This window comes from Pogoniulus pusillus, chromosome 19, assembly GCF_015220805.1.
Source record: "Pogoniulus pusillus isolate bPogPus1 chromosome 19, bPogPus1.pri, whole genome shotgun sequence".
In the NCBI taxonomy this organism is placed as follows: Eukaryota; Metazoa; Chordata; class Aves; order Piciformes; family Lybiidae; genus Pogoniulus; species Pogoniulus pusillus.
The window spans coordinates 13,643,694-13,661,573 of record NC_087282.1 but is presented as its reverse complement, the minus strand read 5'-3'; the positions used below and the strand labels follow the sequence as shown (position 1 = coordinate 13,661,573).

Here is a 17,880-nt window from a genome sequence, read left to right as displayed (position 1 = left end):
GACAGTCATCAGTTTATTGCAGCCCATTGAAGTAAGGGATTTCACATGTGTTGCAGTGGAGGGAACATTTTAACCATTTGCTTCTGTTTGCCATCTGTCCTATTTACCAACTCAGTGCTTGTGTGAATTTCACAGCTGCAGATGGTGTTTCCTAGGCCAAAAAAACACAGGCATCACTGCCTCCTTCCATATGTCCAAGTGAGTTACAGCAGACAGACGCAAGGTGTTTGCTCCTTCCCAAGGTGTTCTCCATAGTGACTGGGTAGGGCTCTGCCACCATTTTCCCTCAGGCAGACCGAACTGCCTTTGAATTGGCTCTCTTCCATGGGAATGGGTTTGGTTACTGCTTGTCCTGGTAGGACATAAATCCTGCGGGGATGGTTTATCCCTTGCTCACCACCTCGTGTTGTGAGTCCAGGAAGTTGAATCAGATGAGCAAAGCCTTGAGGGCTAGGGGCTTAGCACCGTGTGTCGGGTGTCTTGTGCTGCCCCTCAGTGTGCCTGCGCAGTCAAACGAGGCATGAAGCTATGAATTCATTGGTCAGAACTAGTGCTAGTGCCTGTTTTCAAAATGAAGTATTTAAAGGGGGTGATTTAGAAACTGTGCCTTTCTGCATTCAGCCTTGCTACACTGAGCCTCTCTGCCCTTCCTCATTTGTGGCTCGTTACCCAGGAATCAAGGTGGCCATGTGTATGCAGCTAGCACTAGCAGCTCAGCAGCATCTCTTCCCTCTGCTTGGGATTTTTGTGTTTTACCCTGGGATCATTAGCACGAGTTTGAAAGCATCTTTGATACAGGAGAATTACTCAGGGACCAAAAAGCATCGTGACCACATATGCTGGAGTGAATGCAAACTTCACCACGTTAGGTGATCTAGGGCCTGCTTTTACCCATTTAGGGCAAAACGCAAACAAATGCATAAAGACAGGGTACAGGGTACCTTGTTTACAAGAGAGAAGAGACATTGTGGCACCAGGCCTTTGACTTCCTTTCCTGTGGTTGCTTCCCCCAACAGCAGAGGAGAGGGGGAACAGCAAAACATGTCTGGACAAGCCAGGACATGTTTTAGACCTGTTTTGGCCTTCCACAGCAGCTTGGGAACTGAAGATTTCAATCAGTTGTCAGTTGGTGGCAGGTTCATCTGGCTTAAAAGACCAACTCCAGGACTGAAATGGGGAAGGATGACTTGTGAATAAGGACCTATCACTGTGCTTTTTTTTTTGTTGCTGTTTTTGTTGCAGTTCTGTTAATGATCAGATTGAAGCAACTGTCTTCAAATTATAAGGGCCGTTTGGTTTATTCAGTATTTTATTGCAGAATTCTGGGATAAAAGGTGCTGCACAGGTAATCTTCTTTCAGTTTGTGTATGCTTAGCTGCCTGGGAGTTTGTCTGTTTGACATCTGAATTCTCTGGAAATACTATTCCTTGAAGCAGGAGAAGAAGTGAAGATGATGTCACTTTGGAAAGTACCACCTTCGAGAGTCAGTGTATGCAAGTGAAGAGAAGTAGTGCCTTTTGCTCTTTGGATAGCTACAGGTGATCTGCTGACTATTTTGACCTGCAGCTGACTCTTCCACTTTGCTGCTTAGACCTGTTCAAGATTGAGTGGTGATACTTAGTAATGTAGACAGTGCTTAGTGTGTCAGCCTGACTGGCAGAGAAAAATAGAAGGTCAGTCTGCATGTAGAAGGCTCAAGAGAATTGCTGTTACTTTCCTTTTAGCTAAACCTTGTCTCCTCATTCATCCTAAGCTTATCTCAACTTTTGAAGTTATCCACTGATGCCATATATAGAGTTCTCAGGTTTTCTTTTTTCCATTATCCCAGCACCAAAGCCAGCTAATGGTAGCTGCATAGCACTAGTGCATGTAACTAAGAGCTAGTCAACTATTTTAATTTGTAATTGATAAGAAAACATAAAATTCTTATATATGCATCTATACAGATATATTCTGAGCTGTGCATGTAATGTCCTTAAGAAAACATAAAATACATTAAGCACTGCTCTGGGGTAAATGTGTTACCCTCTCCAGACTTAGATCTCTTTCCCATCTGTTTTTAGTTCTTGAATCTTTCCACATGATCCTATGCCATTGACCGAAGAACAGAATGAGTTGCCTGTTAAAACTGTATCCTGCACAGTGCTGTTGTTTGACAAATGCCACTACCTTGTGACACCAGTTGAAGGATTTTGGCACTGAATCAATGCATTAGAAGTAATTCTGGTTTTCATGAAGAAGTCTAGTGTATCAGATGGGATTGATTAATTGTATTGCAGAGCATCAGTAGGTGAGACACAGATGCTTCAGAGTTGTTTCAGAAAAGTGCTCACAAACGGTAGAATCTTATGATGGTTTGAGTTGAAATGGATCCTAAAGATCATCTAGTTTCAACACTTCCTACTGTATCAGGCTGCTCAAGGCCCACCCAACTTGGTTTTAAACACTTCCAAGCTTGGAGATCCCATATTTTCTCTGCACAACTTGTTCCAATGTCTCACCATCCTCATGGGGAAGAATTTCTTCCTAATATCTAATCTAAATCCATCTTCTTCCTGCTCTCTCGCTGTTGTTCCATGCCTTTGTAAAAGGTCCCTGCTCAGCTCTCCTGTAGCCTGCTTTAAATACTGTAAGGCTACTCTAAGGTCTCCCTGGAGCCTTCTATTTTCCTGGCTGAGCAACTCCAGCTTTCTCAGTGTCTTCATAGGATAGGCACTACAATCAGTGTGGGTGCAATATCAATGGTCTCAGTGAGCACAATGTCTGCAGTCAGAGCTGTATTACTGAGTCAAACTTGGGTTTAGGAAATTAAGATTGTCAGACTCTTAATCTGGAGTTACTGTGTTCTCCATAGAGGAAGAAACTATTATAGCAAGTCATATTTGTCATTCTAGCTATACTTAGCATATATGGGTGTTTACAGTCAGGTGTTGCTATATGCAGGATATAAGTAGGTCATCTCTTTGTGTTTTGGCTTGCATATATCATAGCACTGGTGATAACTGGCAACTACTGGGTTTGTTTATGGCTTAAGAAACACCATTTTAGCTGCTCTCCAAATACCACAGGACAGAATATTGTTTAACGTGAGCATATCCAGCCCAGTTCTGAGGTTTGTATCTGTTTTGCTCCATGCAGACTCTTTCTGTGGTGTCAGTGGAGTGCTGGATGCAGGTGCAGGTTGGTGTTGAATTTCCCAGTTAGCTATCTGGTTCCACAGCCACCTCTCCATCTGGCTCAGCAGGCAGTTGCTGTTCAGCTGGGTCCCACAGCACCAACACCAGCACCAACAGGCCAGAAGTGAGATATGTTGGCAGTGGTGTGCTGGTTTTGAAAAGTGGTTACAGATCTTGACTGAGTGGGTTGGCATTGCTGTGTATAGGGAAAAATGCCCTTTCTTAATCTGTCTGGTATTAAGTAATCCATCACTTCTGTGTACTAAAGCTGGTAAAGGCTGTGCACAAGGCAGAAGCACAAGGGTTGAGCCTGGCAGGCAGGAGCATTTGTGATTGTAACCCTGTTGCACTGACTCACTCCGTGTGACCTTGGGTTGATCACTTGACCTTCTCTTGCTAGTTGCTGCAGCTGTGAAAATGAGCAGAAGCAAAATACTTCATCATCCTCCCAAGGCTGGATCAGAGTTGAGTGTTCTTGGGGAAGCAGCTCATCCAGAACATCATCCTCCCAAGGGTGGATCAGAGTTGAGTGTTCGTGGGTAAGCAGCTCATCCAGAATATTCGTGCCTATAAGTTCAGAAAAAGTGGGTGAAGCTGGCTGGCTAACTTGTTGGTAATTTAAGGAGTTGTCTCCATCGGAGTGCAGCGCTGACCATATTGTAACCTACACCTACATATGCTAAACTATTTATTTTGCTAGCTGTAATGTTTTGAGGAGTAACACATGATATCCTTTGCATTCCAGCTTTCTCCAAAAGGGGAAGCAAATGGAACAAAAAAATTATGAAGCACTTTGATTTGACTGCTACATGTATGTCCCCTGTTAGTGTTTGAACTGTAAGAGATCCCCATCTGAAGGATTCTGTGATTTATTTAGAGCTATTGGAAATTAGTTATCCATGTGTTACAGGGGGACAGCGAATGCTGAGGGCTTCAGGCCAACACAAGACTTTTCTGTAGCGCAAACGAAGGCTGCTTTGTTTTGGTTCTGAAATCTTTTTTGAATAACTGTGGTTTGGAAAACCAATTGCACATCAAGTCCATTGCTGTGCTTCAACTGCAGATCTGATTTTCATCTGAGAGCACAGAAATTGGCACGTGACTTCAGCAGTCAAATCCTTATGTAGTCCTTCATGAAGTTCACCAAGTTCAAGGGCAAGTGTAGAGTCCTGTGTCTGGAGAGGAGCCGCCTGTGCCAGTGTAGATGAGAGGCTGACCTGCTGTCAAGCAGCTCTGAGAAGGACCTGCAAATTTTGGTGGACAGGTTCATAAGCCAATGAGACAGCAATGTGTCTTCATGGCCAAGAAGGCAAAGAGTCCCCTGGGGTGCATTAAGAAGAGTATGGTCAGCAAGTTAAGGGAGGTTCTCCTCTCCCTCTACTCCATCCTACTGAGGCTATACCTGGAATATTGTGTCCAGTTCTGGGCTCCCCAGTTCAAGAGGGACAGAGAATTATAGGAGAGAGTCCAGTGGTAGGCCACAAGGGTGATTAGTAGACTGAAGCATTTCTTTTGCAAGGAAAGGCCAGGAGACCTGGGCCTCTTTAGCCTGGAAAAGAGCAGATGGAGAGGGAATCTTATAAATGTACATAAATATCTAAATGGTGGTGATCATGACGATGGGCTGGACTCATTTCAGTGGTGGCCACTGATAGGACGAGAGGCAACAGGCACAAACTAGAACACAGGAGGTTTCACTTCAACTTCAGGAGAAACTTCATTATTTTGAGGGTGCTGAAACACTGGAGCAGCCTGTCCAGAGAGGCTGTGGAGTCTCCTTCTCTGGAGAGATTCCAAACTCACCTGAACATTGTGATCCTGGGCAACCTGCTGTGGGTGATCCTGCTTTAGGAGGCGGTTTGGTCTAGGGGTCCCTTCCAATGCCCACTCTTCTGTGATTACTTTCAGAGCTAAGATTCAAGATTAAGACAACTTGAAAGTAGGTCTAAAAGTATACATGGAGATGAAGATATGTACTGCAAAACTGGAGTCCAGGAGAAAAATAACGAGCATCCTACACATACTGACCTCAAACTTTGTCTATTTGTTAATTTAGTCTGGATCCAAATTCACCTTTAATGAACAATCTAAAATCACAGCATATGGTGTGGTTTGGTTTCAGCTTGTGGGTTTTGTCTGGATGTGTTTTTCAGTGTAGACACCATCTAGAAATGCTTCCCCTTTCCAAAGTGTTGTCTCTGAAGTTATCCAGAGTGCTGCCTGGTGGTGTGGTTTCTTATGCAGAAATTTTTTTACCTGGTATGTAATAGCTGTTAACAGTCACATGATAGCCATCCAGTTGGTAAGAGAGTGCAAGTCAGGGCCTTCCCCTCAGGCAGCCTTCGTTTAAACACTCTTCTTTGCGCCAGATTTCTAGGCATTTTTCTCTTCTAATGAATGCTTGTGTTATAGAGCAGAGACCTTTCTAGCCTTTCCCTCCCCTTCCCCCTGCTCCTGCACCTACTTCAGTGCTGGGTATGGTGTGGGGGCTTTACTCAAATGTTGCTCTGAAGAGTTTTAGAAAACCTGTCAAAATGATTAAGAGTCTGAAATCCTATATTGCATTAATGTTTTTCAAGCATTTTATTCAGCAGACAATATAATGTGAAATATCAAATGCTGGCTCTTACATAACACTACTGGAGGGACTGCTGTCACTTTCTTGAAAGCAAATATTTTGAGGAGTGTGCCTAGCTCTGCAATGAGGGAAAAAAAGGAAATAGTCTGTGCTGGTGTCAAATTGTTTTTAATAAACATTTAGAGTTTTCAGTCTCCATTAGGAGGTTTTCTTGGGCAAATTTGACTCTAAATTCAAGCAGTTTATATTAAAAGTACCTCAAGGCCATCTGGGATTTTAAAGTTTGGGGTTCTAAAGTATTTTGTTCCATACTGTGATGAGCAAAAAACTTCTTTGGAGCTGCTTTATGTTCGCTAAGCTGTCAGGGCCATCCAGCTCTTAAAGGGAAAATGGTCATTTAATAATTTTACCCAAGTGAGGAGAGAAAACCTAATATGAGTAAAGAAGCCTCTGCCTGAGTAATTAATGACTTGGGTCAGGTAAGACAATGATGAGTAAGGTGGATAGTTCTGAATAAAGAACACAAGGCATGAACTGGGCTGATTTTCAGAACCTATTTATAATAGATTATTTTTTCCCCTATGGATCTGGAGTTTTAACTCTAATTTGGGGTCAGAGCTAAGATACTGAACCCCCAGAAATCTCTATGATGAGCTCAATGTTTTTGTAACTCTTTGTTTCTTTACGATTTAACTTGTAATCAACCAGAGATGACAACAGGGTTTAGTTAATTCTGTTTGGCTCACTGCAGAATGTAACAGAGTGGTTCCTGCCCTGTCTGAAGGTGACTTTACACCCTGCTTGTGTGTCCTGTGCTCTTCAGATGAGCTGAATCTCCACAGATAAAGGAGAATGGGTTCTTAAGGCATATTGCCCCCCAAGTAAGACACAAACTACACCTGGTTTCCTTCCAGCACTTTCTACTCACCTGTTCTTGAAAGCCCCAGTGATGCCATTCCAACCTTCTATCAGCAATTTAGTTCATTAAGCCAGAATTGCAGGATATTTTCTTACATGTCTAACCTGAATCTTTTATGATGAAATTCAGTCCTCTGCTTTCTCATCCTGCTCACTGAATACTCATCCTTTTCGCAGCAGCCCAGTGATGTATCTGAAGACAGCTATGCTATCTGCCTCCACCCCTGTCTCTAGACAGTATGATATCATATATTCTTTTTCAGCTTGGTATCTCAAGGGAGTTAAATTTCTGGGAGATTTGTGGAAAAGAGGAGTTGAATGAGGTGAAAGCTGTGACAGCTCTGACAAAGAGGGATGTATGCAGAATTCAAATGTTACCCTCTCTGAGGCATCCTCCTGCCAACAAGCTGGCTCCCAGGCATTAGCTGGTCAGCCAGTATAAATGTTGCACATACTGCCTGTTATCCAGACAGATAGGAAAGCAGTGTGGGTGGGAGCTGGAGAACTTGGAAGACATGAGTGGAGGAAGGAAGGAGTAGGGATGCTGAAACAAGGGCTATCTTAGAGAAAATAAATGCAGAGATTATCATGGTAGAGGGAATAGGACTCAAGGAGAACAGAGTTTTTTTTTGTTTCAGTGTTCACTGAGCTGTTGATGTTAAGACTTGTTTTGAGCAGGCGTGGGAGTCTGATACACATCCTAGGACCTAAAATTCCTGAACTTTCCTTAAGGTCATTTTGTAGACTGAGCCAGTCTAATTATTTTGTAATGGGATGTAAATTACTTGAAGTATGTATTGAACTGAGCATTCAGACTCACAAGTTTTTGTTCCACGTTCTACTGCTGGAACGAGAAGAAAGAGATCTTTGTATTGGGATTTTCATTATTAAATCAGTGATAATTATCTGTATTTTGAAATACATGAGTGAAGAACACTAAATGCATACTGAGTTAGCAGTCTATATCTTTTATTAAAGAAGAGGAAAACACTGAATATCCTGTAGAAGTTTTATGTAAAGAAAAATCAGTGCAATTTGCCTAACAAAAATTACCACGTATCATGTCTTGGTATTCTGCTCTTACAGGAGATAACATGCCAATTTAAGCATTTCAGCAAGTATATGATTTATACTCGGGGTTTTCTGCACTGGAAAAGTACAGTGATCTGTAGAGGAAAAAATCAGACTTGTCATATGAACTTATTTCAGCGCAAGAGTCAGTCAAGAGAAACATTAGACAAGTGTGTGTATGAAGGGCGGTCTCGCTGCCAGGATTTACTTACAGCAGTTTTGTTCATCTGTGATTTCCATTGCACTTGCTGTTTTGATAGAATTTCTTCATAAATGACACTGAGTGCCAGCCTGGGTTTAGCTGGTGTTATTTAGCATACAGGTTGCTAGGATGTCAAAAGTCATGAGTATTGTCATGCTGTTATGACATTGCTGCCTGTACTGCCTTTGGTCTTGTTTAAAGTTCACATTTAACCTACTGCAATCTCCCCACCCTTTATGCATCAAGGATAACAGGAGTTGTTGATTTATAGCAAGTGTTAGAGCTAGGCCGGCCACTAGATAGGTGACAGAGGTTCTCTATGAACCCTTCTCCTTTCCCAAAGGGAAGAGGAAGGGAAGAAGAGAGAGAGACTGGTGTGCTATGAAAGAAACTAAATCAGCTGGGATGGAAAAAGCAACAATTCCATGAAACAGAGAGAGAGATACAAACCAATATGGAACCCAGCTCCTGATGCCAATAATGTCATCATCACCACTAATGCTGGGGCCAGGCATTGGGGAAATCCCAGACTGGACTCTGTGACAGATGGGAACCAGATTCAGAAACTAGATTCTGGAACTGGATTCAGGAGCATGGGGATCAAGAACAAAGGCAAAATGAGCAGAGTCCTCCTTTGACACACAAAAGTCTTGACTCTGATCCTTCAGCTTCATACTAAAGATGAGGTGCATGGGATGGAATCTCTTGTTGGTCAACTGAGGGTCACCTGTCCTGTGGACTCCTCCTGCAGGTGTAGCCTTTTACTCTGCACCTGCACAGAGCCCATAAGATTGAGCAGTGACCTGGGTCTGCAGCCCAACCTTTGGTACTAACGCTACCCATGAGCATTCTCACTGCTAGAAGCAGCCACTGTCTGTACAAACATGCCTTGAACGTAAGCAGGTGCCTCACTGAGCTAAGAAGTCGAATCACTGAGCAGAATTAGTTCAGTTCTAACCCAAACCGGGACAATTTATTGCGTTAAATCTCTGTGGGAAAACTTGACACAGAGATCTTTCTTTCCTCAGTCAAAAGCGGTGCTGGTGTTTCATCTCTCTTTTATTTTTTCGTTTCATTATATTGCACCTTCTGAAGGAGCTGTTCTGACACACAAAAAAGTAAAGGTTAACATTGCAAATGGAGAATTTGCTTGAGCTGCTTCCTGAGGCTCTGCAGTTGGTACTATTCTGAATTGACCAGGTCAGATGCAAGGAGTTTTACTTGGGAGAATGTTCATGAGTTCTTCAAAAGTTAGGGGAAATACAGTGTTGGCTGAAAAAAGCAGATGTGGCATTTCTGAGTTGTACACAGTCGTCAAAGTGATGTTTCAACTAAAACTTCTGGAATGATTTTTATTTTTCAGTAAAGCAGTGGAAATAATGACATATAGATTGTGCCAGAGCAGACCGATATTGGAATAGTGGAAAAAATGTAGGGAACTGTTTGGTAAATTGTGTTGCTTGCCTGTTAAATAGCAGATGTACCTGCTGGAAATAGTTCCATGAGGAGATCCATAGTCAGGAATCAGAAGCTCAAAGAGTGTTTCCTTCCAAGGCAGACCTTTTTCACAAGTGGCTGTGTAAGACCCCCCAGCACAGCTGAGTACTTTGTAATTGAGAGATGCTTCCTTTGTGCTAGTGCAACCTTTGTGCTTACTGAGGCTGAGGTGGTTGCTCAGAGCACAGCAAGGACATGGACTTCACTACCCTCAGTGTGTGTGCTCATCAGATGATTCAGGAGCTTGTGATCTACTGGAAAGACTTTGTGTCCTGGGTATAAATACCAGCTGTTACACCACGAATGACTGCAGTTCACTGTTAATCATCCACACTCACTCTCTCTTGGCCCATTCCTGTTTCATTTTCCCTCATCCATCAGTCAGTACAACTTGGATGCTGGGGGGGGCAGATAGGCTTCTGGTCTGAACTGTTATAACTAGCCTTTGTTTTTCCTCTTATGTCCTTCAATTCCTGTATCTATATCTTTGCCAACCAATTTATCATGTCTGTTAACGTTTAATTAGAAATCATTATCATGTTTTGAATATGAAAAAGTATCTTAAATGGTACTAAATAATTCTTAGAAGATTTTATTTTTTACTCAGGTAGCACAATGTTCCTCTCACATCCATGCACTCCATCTAGCAGAGGGTCAGTCTGCAAATCCTATGGCTTCACTAACATAAATACAATTATAAATAAACCTTATATTTACTATAAATGGAACCCAACCCCTGATGGCCACCATGTTTCTGTGACCACTGATGATGGAAACAGGCACTGGACTCAACAGCAGATAGGAACAGGATTCAGGAGCTGGATTCTGGAACTGAATTCAGGAACACATGGGCAAGGGTCAAATGAAGAAAGGACGGAGTCTTCCTGAGACACTGGCCATTGCAGTTACATGAAAAAGCTTGGAATGAAAACAAGTCTGTGTAGGACTTTAAACCCAATCTGTCTAAGAGTTTGCAATTATTGTTCAGTTGTCCTGAATTTCTCTTGCCCACTGCTCCATTCAGATCCCTGATTCTTCTAGGTGAGATCTGAGGTTATGATTTGTGCCACCTATAGCAAAACATTTCTGTAGTTCTGAGACCTCTGTGAAAAATGTAGGGACAATGAAATCCATATGCTACCCCCTGCGGCAGATCTGTATCCCCCCAGTTACCCTAAGCTCCTGAATTTCATAAACCATATTTTTTTTTCCTTGAGAAAATGAATACCATATTTAAGTTAGATAAGGTCACGTGTTATTTAGTCCCCAGTGAAGATGTCAGAATTGAAATGATTTACAATGGAAATAGAATTGCAGTGAGAGAATTATTGCTTGATATTGGAGAACAGTGAGATGAGGCAGTTGATTATATGGAGATACTATTATATGGTGAGAGCTATGGAGACATAACCCAGAGCCCTTTGTGCTGTTAATGCTTTATTCTGGATGGGCTCCCTCATTTCTGAGGCTTTCTTTTTCTTCTAATACTTTTATTGTTTTATCAAGAAAAGGGTGTAATTGTCTAGAATGAATGTTTGGCATCCATGAGAGATGTTTGGTGGATGCTATGATTTAAGCTTCAGCAGGGTTCCTGCTTGATCTGGGAAGGCCACCTTTAGACTTGAGAATTCATGCAAATGTTTCTATACTGAATTTATACAAAATTATGTTCATAGGTGACTCTTATTAGGAAAGTGGAGCAGGAGCATGGATTCTTCCTCCTTTTAGTCAAACAATTAATAAAGATTGCTTTCTCATTTTCTACTTAAAAATGAGCTTTAGGGTCTTTAAAACCTTTGCTACAGGATGCTATGTCCAGTTCTGGTCTCTCCAGTTCAAGAGAGATGGCACTACTGGAGAGAGGCCAGTCAAGGTTACAAAGATGCTGAGGGACCTGGAGCATCTCTGTGAGGAGGAAAAGCTAAGAGACCTGGAGTTGTTGCGCCTGGAGAAGAGCAGCCTGAGAGGGGATCAGATCAATGCTCAGCAAGAGCTAAAGAGTGGGGGTCAAGAGGATGGGACGAGTCTCTTTTCAGTTGTGCCCAGGAACAGGACAGGGGCCAATGGGCACAAACTGGAACCCAGAAGGGTCCATCTGAAAAGGAGAAGAAATTTCTTTGGACTGAGTGTGCTGGAGCTCTGGAGCAGCCTGCTCAAAGAAGTGATTGAATCTCCTTCTCTGGCCATTGTGCTATAGATGCAAGCTGCTATAGATGACCCTGCTTTAGCAGAGGGACTGGATTCGATGATATCCAGAGATCCTCACCATTCTGTGAACTCCTAGACGCTCATAGTGGTATCTCAGTCCAGGTTGCTGGATGTTTGGGACGCTGCACGTAAGTTTACATCCTGGAGCTCAAGTCTTGCTGCACATGTGTGCATTTTGCCTTTGGTGTGGTGGAACTATCCTAATACATAAAAAGCACAAGTAAGAATGTCATCAGCTAGGGAGTTGGAATCGCTTTTATGTCTGGCTTACTGAATTTTGACAGCGCATTTCAGTCTCCTGAGCTTTTATCCTCCACCCTTGTAGTCTGTCTACAATGTAGGATCTGCAGAGAAGGTCTGTTCCTTACTATGTGCAATGCCTGGGGGGGAGTAGAGAGCAAGTCTTGATCTCAGTTTGGCCCCTGGGAGATTTTGTACTGTAAATAAAGTAGTAAAAACTATCAGGTGATGACACTTTTTGGGCTGAATTTTTTTGAACTACAGACCTAAAGGTGAAATCATCTGTATTGCATTACCCACCACTGTGCTGTTCAGACACTTTCAACTTTCTGTGCCTTGACAGATGACTACTGGAGTAGCACCTTCTGGTTTGTGGAAGGGCTGCTGCTCTGCTCACAGACACAGCTGAACATCTTGCTTTGGAAAACTGTCATTGGGACGCTCTTTTCATGAGCTGCCACTAATCCTGGAGAATTTCTTAGGCATTTATTTTGTTCAAAAGGAAAAAGTCATCCCTTAATTTGAATGTTGTAGCATTTGTAACTGTTTCATTCCCAAGAAAGAGAAAGAATATGCAGTAGTGTTTTCCTCAGGTTCAGTATTAAGAGCACAAAATCTTGACAGCCCCATGACAACCTCATGCTTATCTTTGAGAATGGTTGAGGTTGTTTCTTATTATTCCTTCTCTTTTTTCCTCTCTTCTGCATGTTCTCATGTTTTCTTCATTCCATCTATCATCCATGTCACTTCTTGTTGTGCCATCCCCCATTTGTGTCTTTCTGTCCCATTTTGCACAAATTATATGTTATGATGCACGGTCCCTACATGGTACATCATATATATGTTTGTGTTAACATGCTTTGACCATGAGTTGTTGTCTTCTTGTAATACCTCAATAGTAATAGTAGAGGCCATAGCTCTTCGTGCTCATTTACATCTCAAGTAAGCTGAAGCCCCTTGCTGTAGGACAGCCCTCTTTTCAACTGGCTTCTATTGGTCTGGCAGCCTCAGCATTTGAAAATTGTTGCAATGTCTCATCTGTTTGTTTAAACACTGAGCTTCCTCCTCTTTCTCAGACTTACAGCCGTCTCAGCACTCATATGCTGACAATTCCTCTACCATTAGGTCTATGAATCTTCATTCAGACACATAGAGCTATTTTAATTGTTTTATTGTTTCCAGATACGCTGCTGCAGGTAGAGAACACTATCCACTTCCAGTAATAATAACAATATACACTTCAAAAGTCTGGGAGTTCTGACTTGCCTTATGCATAGAAGGGCCAGTGAGCTCTTCCATTTAAGTTCTGAAACATTTTACTTGTTGCACAATGAATATAGACACTGTCTGTGATGATTTTTTTAGTGGTTTTGTTCCACTGAAGACCATAACCAAATGAAAACTTAATATTCTCTCATTTTTTTTTACACATAGACTGAATATTTTAGCATTAATTATCTTTCTTTCAAATAATAATCTTCTAGTATAAGGCCTATGCTAGAAAGATGGTACAAAGAACGAACTTTGTAGGGGGTCCCTTAATTTTTCTCCCCAGATTGAGCTATCTTTCAGTTCTAATAATCACGCTCCCAGGGCTGTTGCTTCTGATAAAGTGGAATTTTGGTTGAAAACTCCTGAGCCACAGCATGCTTTCAGTGAACTACACCTGTGCAATGCCAGCAGCGGCCAAGTTCTCTTTCCCGTAATCTCTAAATAACTGTGACACACATAAATTCCTAGCTCTGACCTTTTTGTGCATTCCATACAATTTTGGCATAGAAACACAGTTGCCTCAAGCCCAGACTTGGGTTGCAGTGCAAGGGCTCACGGGCAGCAGAACGATGCAAATGTTCTGTGCACTTGCAGGTTTATATCCATGTCTTCAGGGACCATAAAGCAGGATTTTCTGTGGTTTAATATACAACTTAACTTTTTCCCGTAAGTGTGGAATTGCAAGGCCATTTGTCTCAGGTGGTTATTCATGTCTCTGAACATGTGTAGTTGGAGTGAGTCTTGTTAACATTGGCCCTGGCATTTAAAATCTGGAACTGCAACACATAGGGCTTGAGCAGTGTCAGAGTGTGCAGGATGTAACAGAGACATAAGGAACCTTATGCTTGCATCCAGTTTCCCAGCAATTAAGAGAGAGGTTTTTTTCATTGTTGTTCCTGGAACCTGGATATGAAGGTATTTGAACCTGTGTGTTACTTGCATGGGAATTAAACTCCTTTCATTGAATGGAATTATACCAGTTAAATACAATGCTAACAATATATGGTCAATTCAGCTTTAAACTGGTGGCTCAAGATGTGTAGCTGAAGATGCTAATTCTTGAATCACTTGCATTAGAGACCAAAACAGTGACATTCAAATATTGAAAAGTAGGTTGGAGCAACATGTTTGGGATCTTTTTTATCTTGTCCATTGAAGTAAATAGCAGAGGTACTTGTGAAAATATGCTGAAACTCTAATTGGGATAAATTAAATTTTACCTTAAAGAATTGAACTTAAAAGTTAGACTTAAAAAATGTAGTAAGTGGCAAGGTGGATTTCCTGTATCTACATCCATGATTTAGCTGGGGCAATTAATGAGGCAAGAGTTATAAAATATGTAGTTAATTTTATTTCCAGAAAGCTCTGCCCATAACCATATGCAAATTAGTTAATTTTGGGTTCTAATTCGGTCGGGAAAATCTTCACAAGGATGCTTATGAGCAATTCATTTGTTTAGGAGAATCAGAACATTTGGAAAAGTTTAGCCACAAAATGGCTTTGCCCCACTTACAGACAGGTATCCTGGAGCCCTAGGCAATGTCTGTGCTACTCATGGCAGTGGAGTAGAAATTTCAAGATAGTCCCTGGCTCCCTTATGACAGTGTTGGAACTGCTCAGCTGTTGAGCGGCTTCTAGATCTTCCCACGGTGCTGGGAAAGAGGCAGAGGATCTCTGACCTGATCCTGGTTCCTCTTGGCATGGAGGTTTGCAGAGGTGCAGGCAGGATCTCTTGCAGATATGCAGAGAGCACCATGTCAGTGGCACTTCTTGCCGCGTTGTGAGGCACTTACGTGCCTTCTCCTGGGAAACTTGAGGCACTTAAGTTTCCAGGTAGTTCAAGTCCAAAATATCAGGTCTAAGCTGGTCTGAAGCACAAGGCAGAGCAGAACATGTGCAAGAGCAGTGAGGCAGAGGCAGCAAGGCAGAAACAGCTCAACTGTTTGCATCTTAGCTCCATCTGTATTACTTGCCCAAGTATAACGGCTCCTTTGGTCACAGAGATTCACCAATCAAAATGGCATTTGCAAAACTGACCATATTAGGTGAACCCAGAGCTTGCTCACCCTTATTTGGGCAAGACATCAACAAGTACCTAAACACCCATGGGTACCTGTTTATCACTTAGTGCCATGGTCTAGTTGACTGGATAGGGCTGGGGGATAGGTTGGACTGGATGATCCTGGAGGTCTCTTCCAACCTGGTTGATTCTGTGATCACTTTGGGAGGGGACATAATGGCTCAAGTCTTTGTAATCCTCCCACCCTTGCTTCCCCCATCAGCAGAAGGGTGGGGCACGCCAGGACATCTAATAGGTCTGTAAGCCTTCCAGGACAATCTGAATACCCGAAAGAAGAGCAGGTTGCTGGACTGTGAACAAAATTACTACTTGTGTATCTGGCATCTATGAGGATTTCTTGTTTGCTGAGCAAAGCGAAAGCTCCATTTTGTTACTTTTCAGTGCAGATCCCTGTAGCAGTCCTGACAGTGAAGCTCTATATAGTGTGGTAAACTGATGTCCATATTGCCATGCTCAATGATGAGATGAGAAGAGATCAGATGTGTTGTCAGTAGTTAACACAAAACTTTAGAGCTGACTGTGCCTCTGTGATCCGTTTGGATCATAAACATTATCTTAACACTTACCTGAAAGGAGACGTGAATAGATTTTAGCCATCCTGCTGGCAACTCTGAATGATGTTCTCTAAGTTAAGTCTAGTTTGAGTGGTAAGTTTAAATTAAAAGGAAGAGATGTGAACAACAACCTGTTGCAGTCAAACTAAAAGAAGTAGCACAAAAGCGTATGGTGCTTTTTTTCATTGTAATTGAGGCTTTCTGTTACTTTTCAGACTAGGAAGCTTCCAGTTCCAAAGCCTGAAACAAAATACATAGGGGAGACCACTTGCAGATATCAGTACACTTACCTAAATTTGGTAATCTCTTGGTTACTTAATTTGAGTAATCTCTTCACATAACAGCAGTACAGAAACACCTTGCCTTTCCACGTGCCTTTGAAGTGCCTGTGTTAGCTTTATCATTTCTTTAGTATCTTCTGGCGATGAAAAAAAGCTGCATAAACAAATGAGGTCTGGTGAATTAAGTCTTTGTGGGGGAGGACAAAGTAGTTTGATATTTGATAATGCACATTGTAGTTAATAAATGATACCTGTTTAATATCAGATGGAGAGATTACCTTGTCCACTGGCTAAGAAGCAAAGAAGGCTAGCTTTCATCTGAGTCCTGAGACTCGAGAGATGCAGTGAAGAGGGAGGTGAACACTTGTGTATGATAATCAGGATTTGAGTATCTTTATGGTTTATCTGAACACAGATATTCCTCACATGAATTACAGAACCATTTTAAGAAAAACAAAACTGACTGTGCAGGTTAGGAGGAGACAGGGAAGCAGCTTTGAAGGTAGATGTATTTTATTTCAAGTCCTGCCTGTACTCACTGCATCTGTCTGTTTCTCTCCAGGGCATCACACCTACGCACTGTAGGCACATGGAAAAGTTTGGCTTCTTGCACCATGCTCAATTACAAACCCCAGTTAAATCTTATGTAAGCTATTTGGACAGTGTGTGCATAGCACAAACCACATCTTATCTTTTGTAAGTTGATCAGCATAGTGTTTTATCCTCAATTTCTTTTAATTGTATTTCTTTGGAGTAGGTTGATGCTTGCTCTCATTGAATGGTAGTCTTGGTGTTGTTCTCTTAGTTCTGGAATAATGTTAGAAGTTTTTTACATGTTTTTAAGTGTCTCAGATGCTTTGGAACCCTTTTCTTCCTTTCTACCTCGTGTATATATGTGTTTGCTTTGCTTGTACTTGCTTTCAATTTGACTTTTTCCCCTGTAGGTATTACAGAAACCATGACCTCAGATCTTTTGGCTTGTTCTGTTAACAGCGTACCTGAATCCTTGGCAAAACCCCATCACTCAATGAATGCTGAGCAGCTCCAGGTTTCTTTGGGTAGCCAAAGGAAATATAAAATTAATTAGCAACATAATTTAGGTCTTTACCTGCCTTGTAAAAGTCCACAAATATTTGCACTAGTTAGAAGCTTCTGGCTAAGATCCTGTTCTCCTCTCTAAGGGTATCAAATGCTGCAATTCAGCTGAATTGCTGAAAATTTGACAATTAGTGCTGGGGATTCTCCTAAAGGCTTTCACAGTTTTATGTATTAATTATTCACTCAAACATTTAGCAAACAGAAGTCAACTGGAAATGCAGATTTGCACCCATCTTATGTCACTTCTTCCTACACTCATTCTCTGCATGAATTGATTATTTTTTTGCTGTGATAAAACAGGTTAAGCTGTCTCTCTGCCTTTATGAGGACAAAAAGAGACAGTGCATGTATGAATTTTGCAGCATTTTGGAGGGTATGCTTTCTGTCTGGATTACTTGCATAAAAAATAAGTAACTTTTGGTGGAATGCCTCTGTTTTTCATCTTGATGGATTTATAAAGCTCAGTCAACATTTCTCATTTTATAACAGGCTCTGATTCTTCAATTTTCATGGGAATTTATCCCTTGGTGAAACTGATGGGAAAATCTGATTCTCTGTAGTCCCCTCTTACTTTTCTCTGTTACTTTCTGGTGTTTAGTGGCGTATCAAAATGATGGGGTGTTTCCTTTTTTTTTTTGAAGTCTCTTAATCCTATTTCCAGGAAGAAATAGTTCAGACCTTGTTTTATTTCCTCGTCAGAGAACA

The 17,880-nt window shown here is 41.7% G+C and overlaps 1 long non-coding RNA gene across 1 annotated transcript in view; it reads left to right on the top strand.

The window, feature by feature from the left end:
• The window catches only part of LOC135183978 (uncharacterized), a 64,034-nt gene extending 46,397 nt beyond the window's left edge, over window positions 1–17,637 (top strand). The window contains exon 3 of the long non-coding RNA XR_010305801.1: window positions 16,640–17,637. This is a non-coding gene — a long non-coding RNA (uncharacterized LOC135183978). The remainder of the gene's footprint in view (window positions 1–16,639) is intronic.
• The last annotated feature ends 243 nt before the right edge of the window (window positions 17,638–17,880 follow it).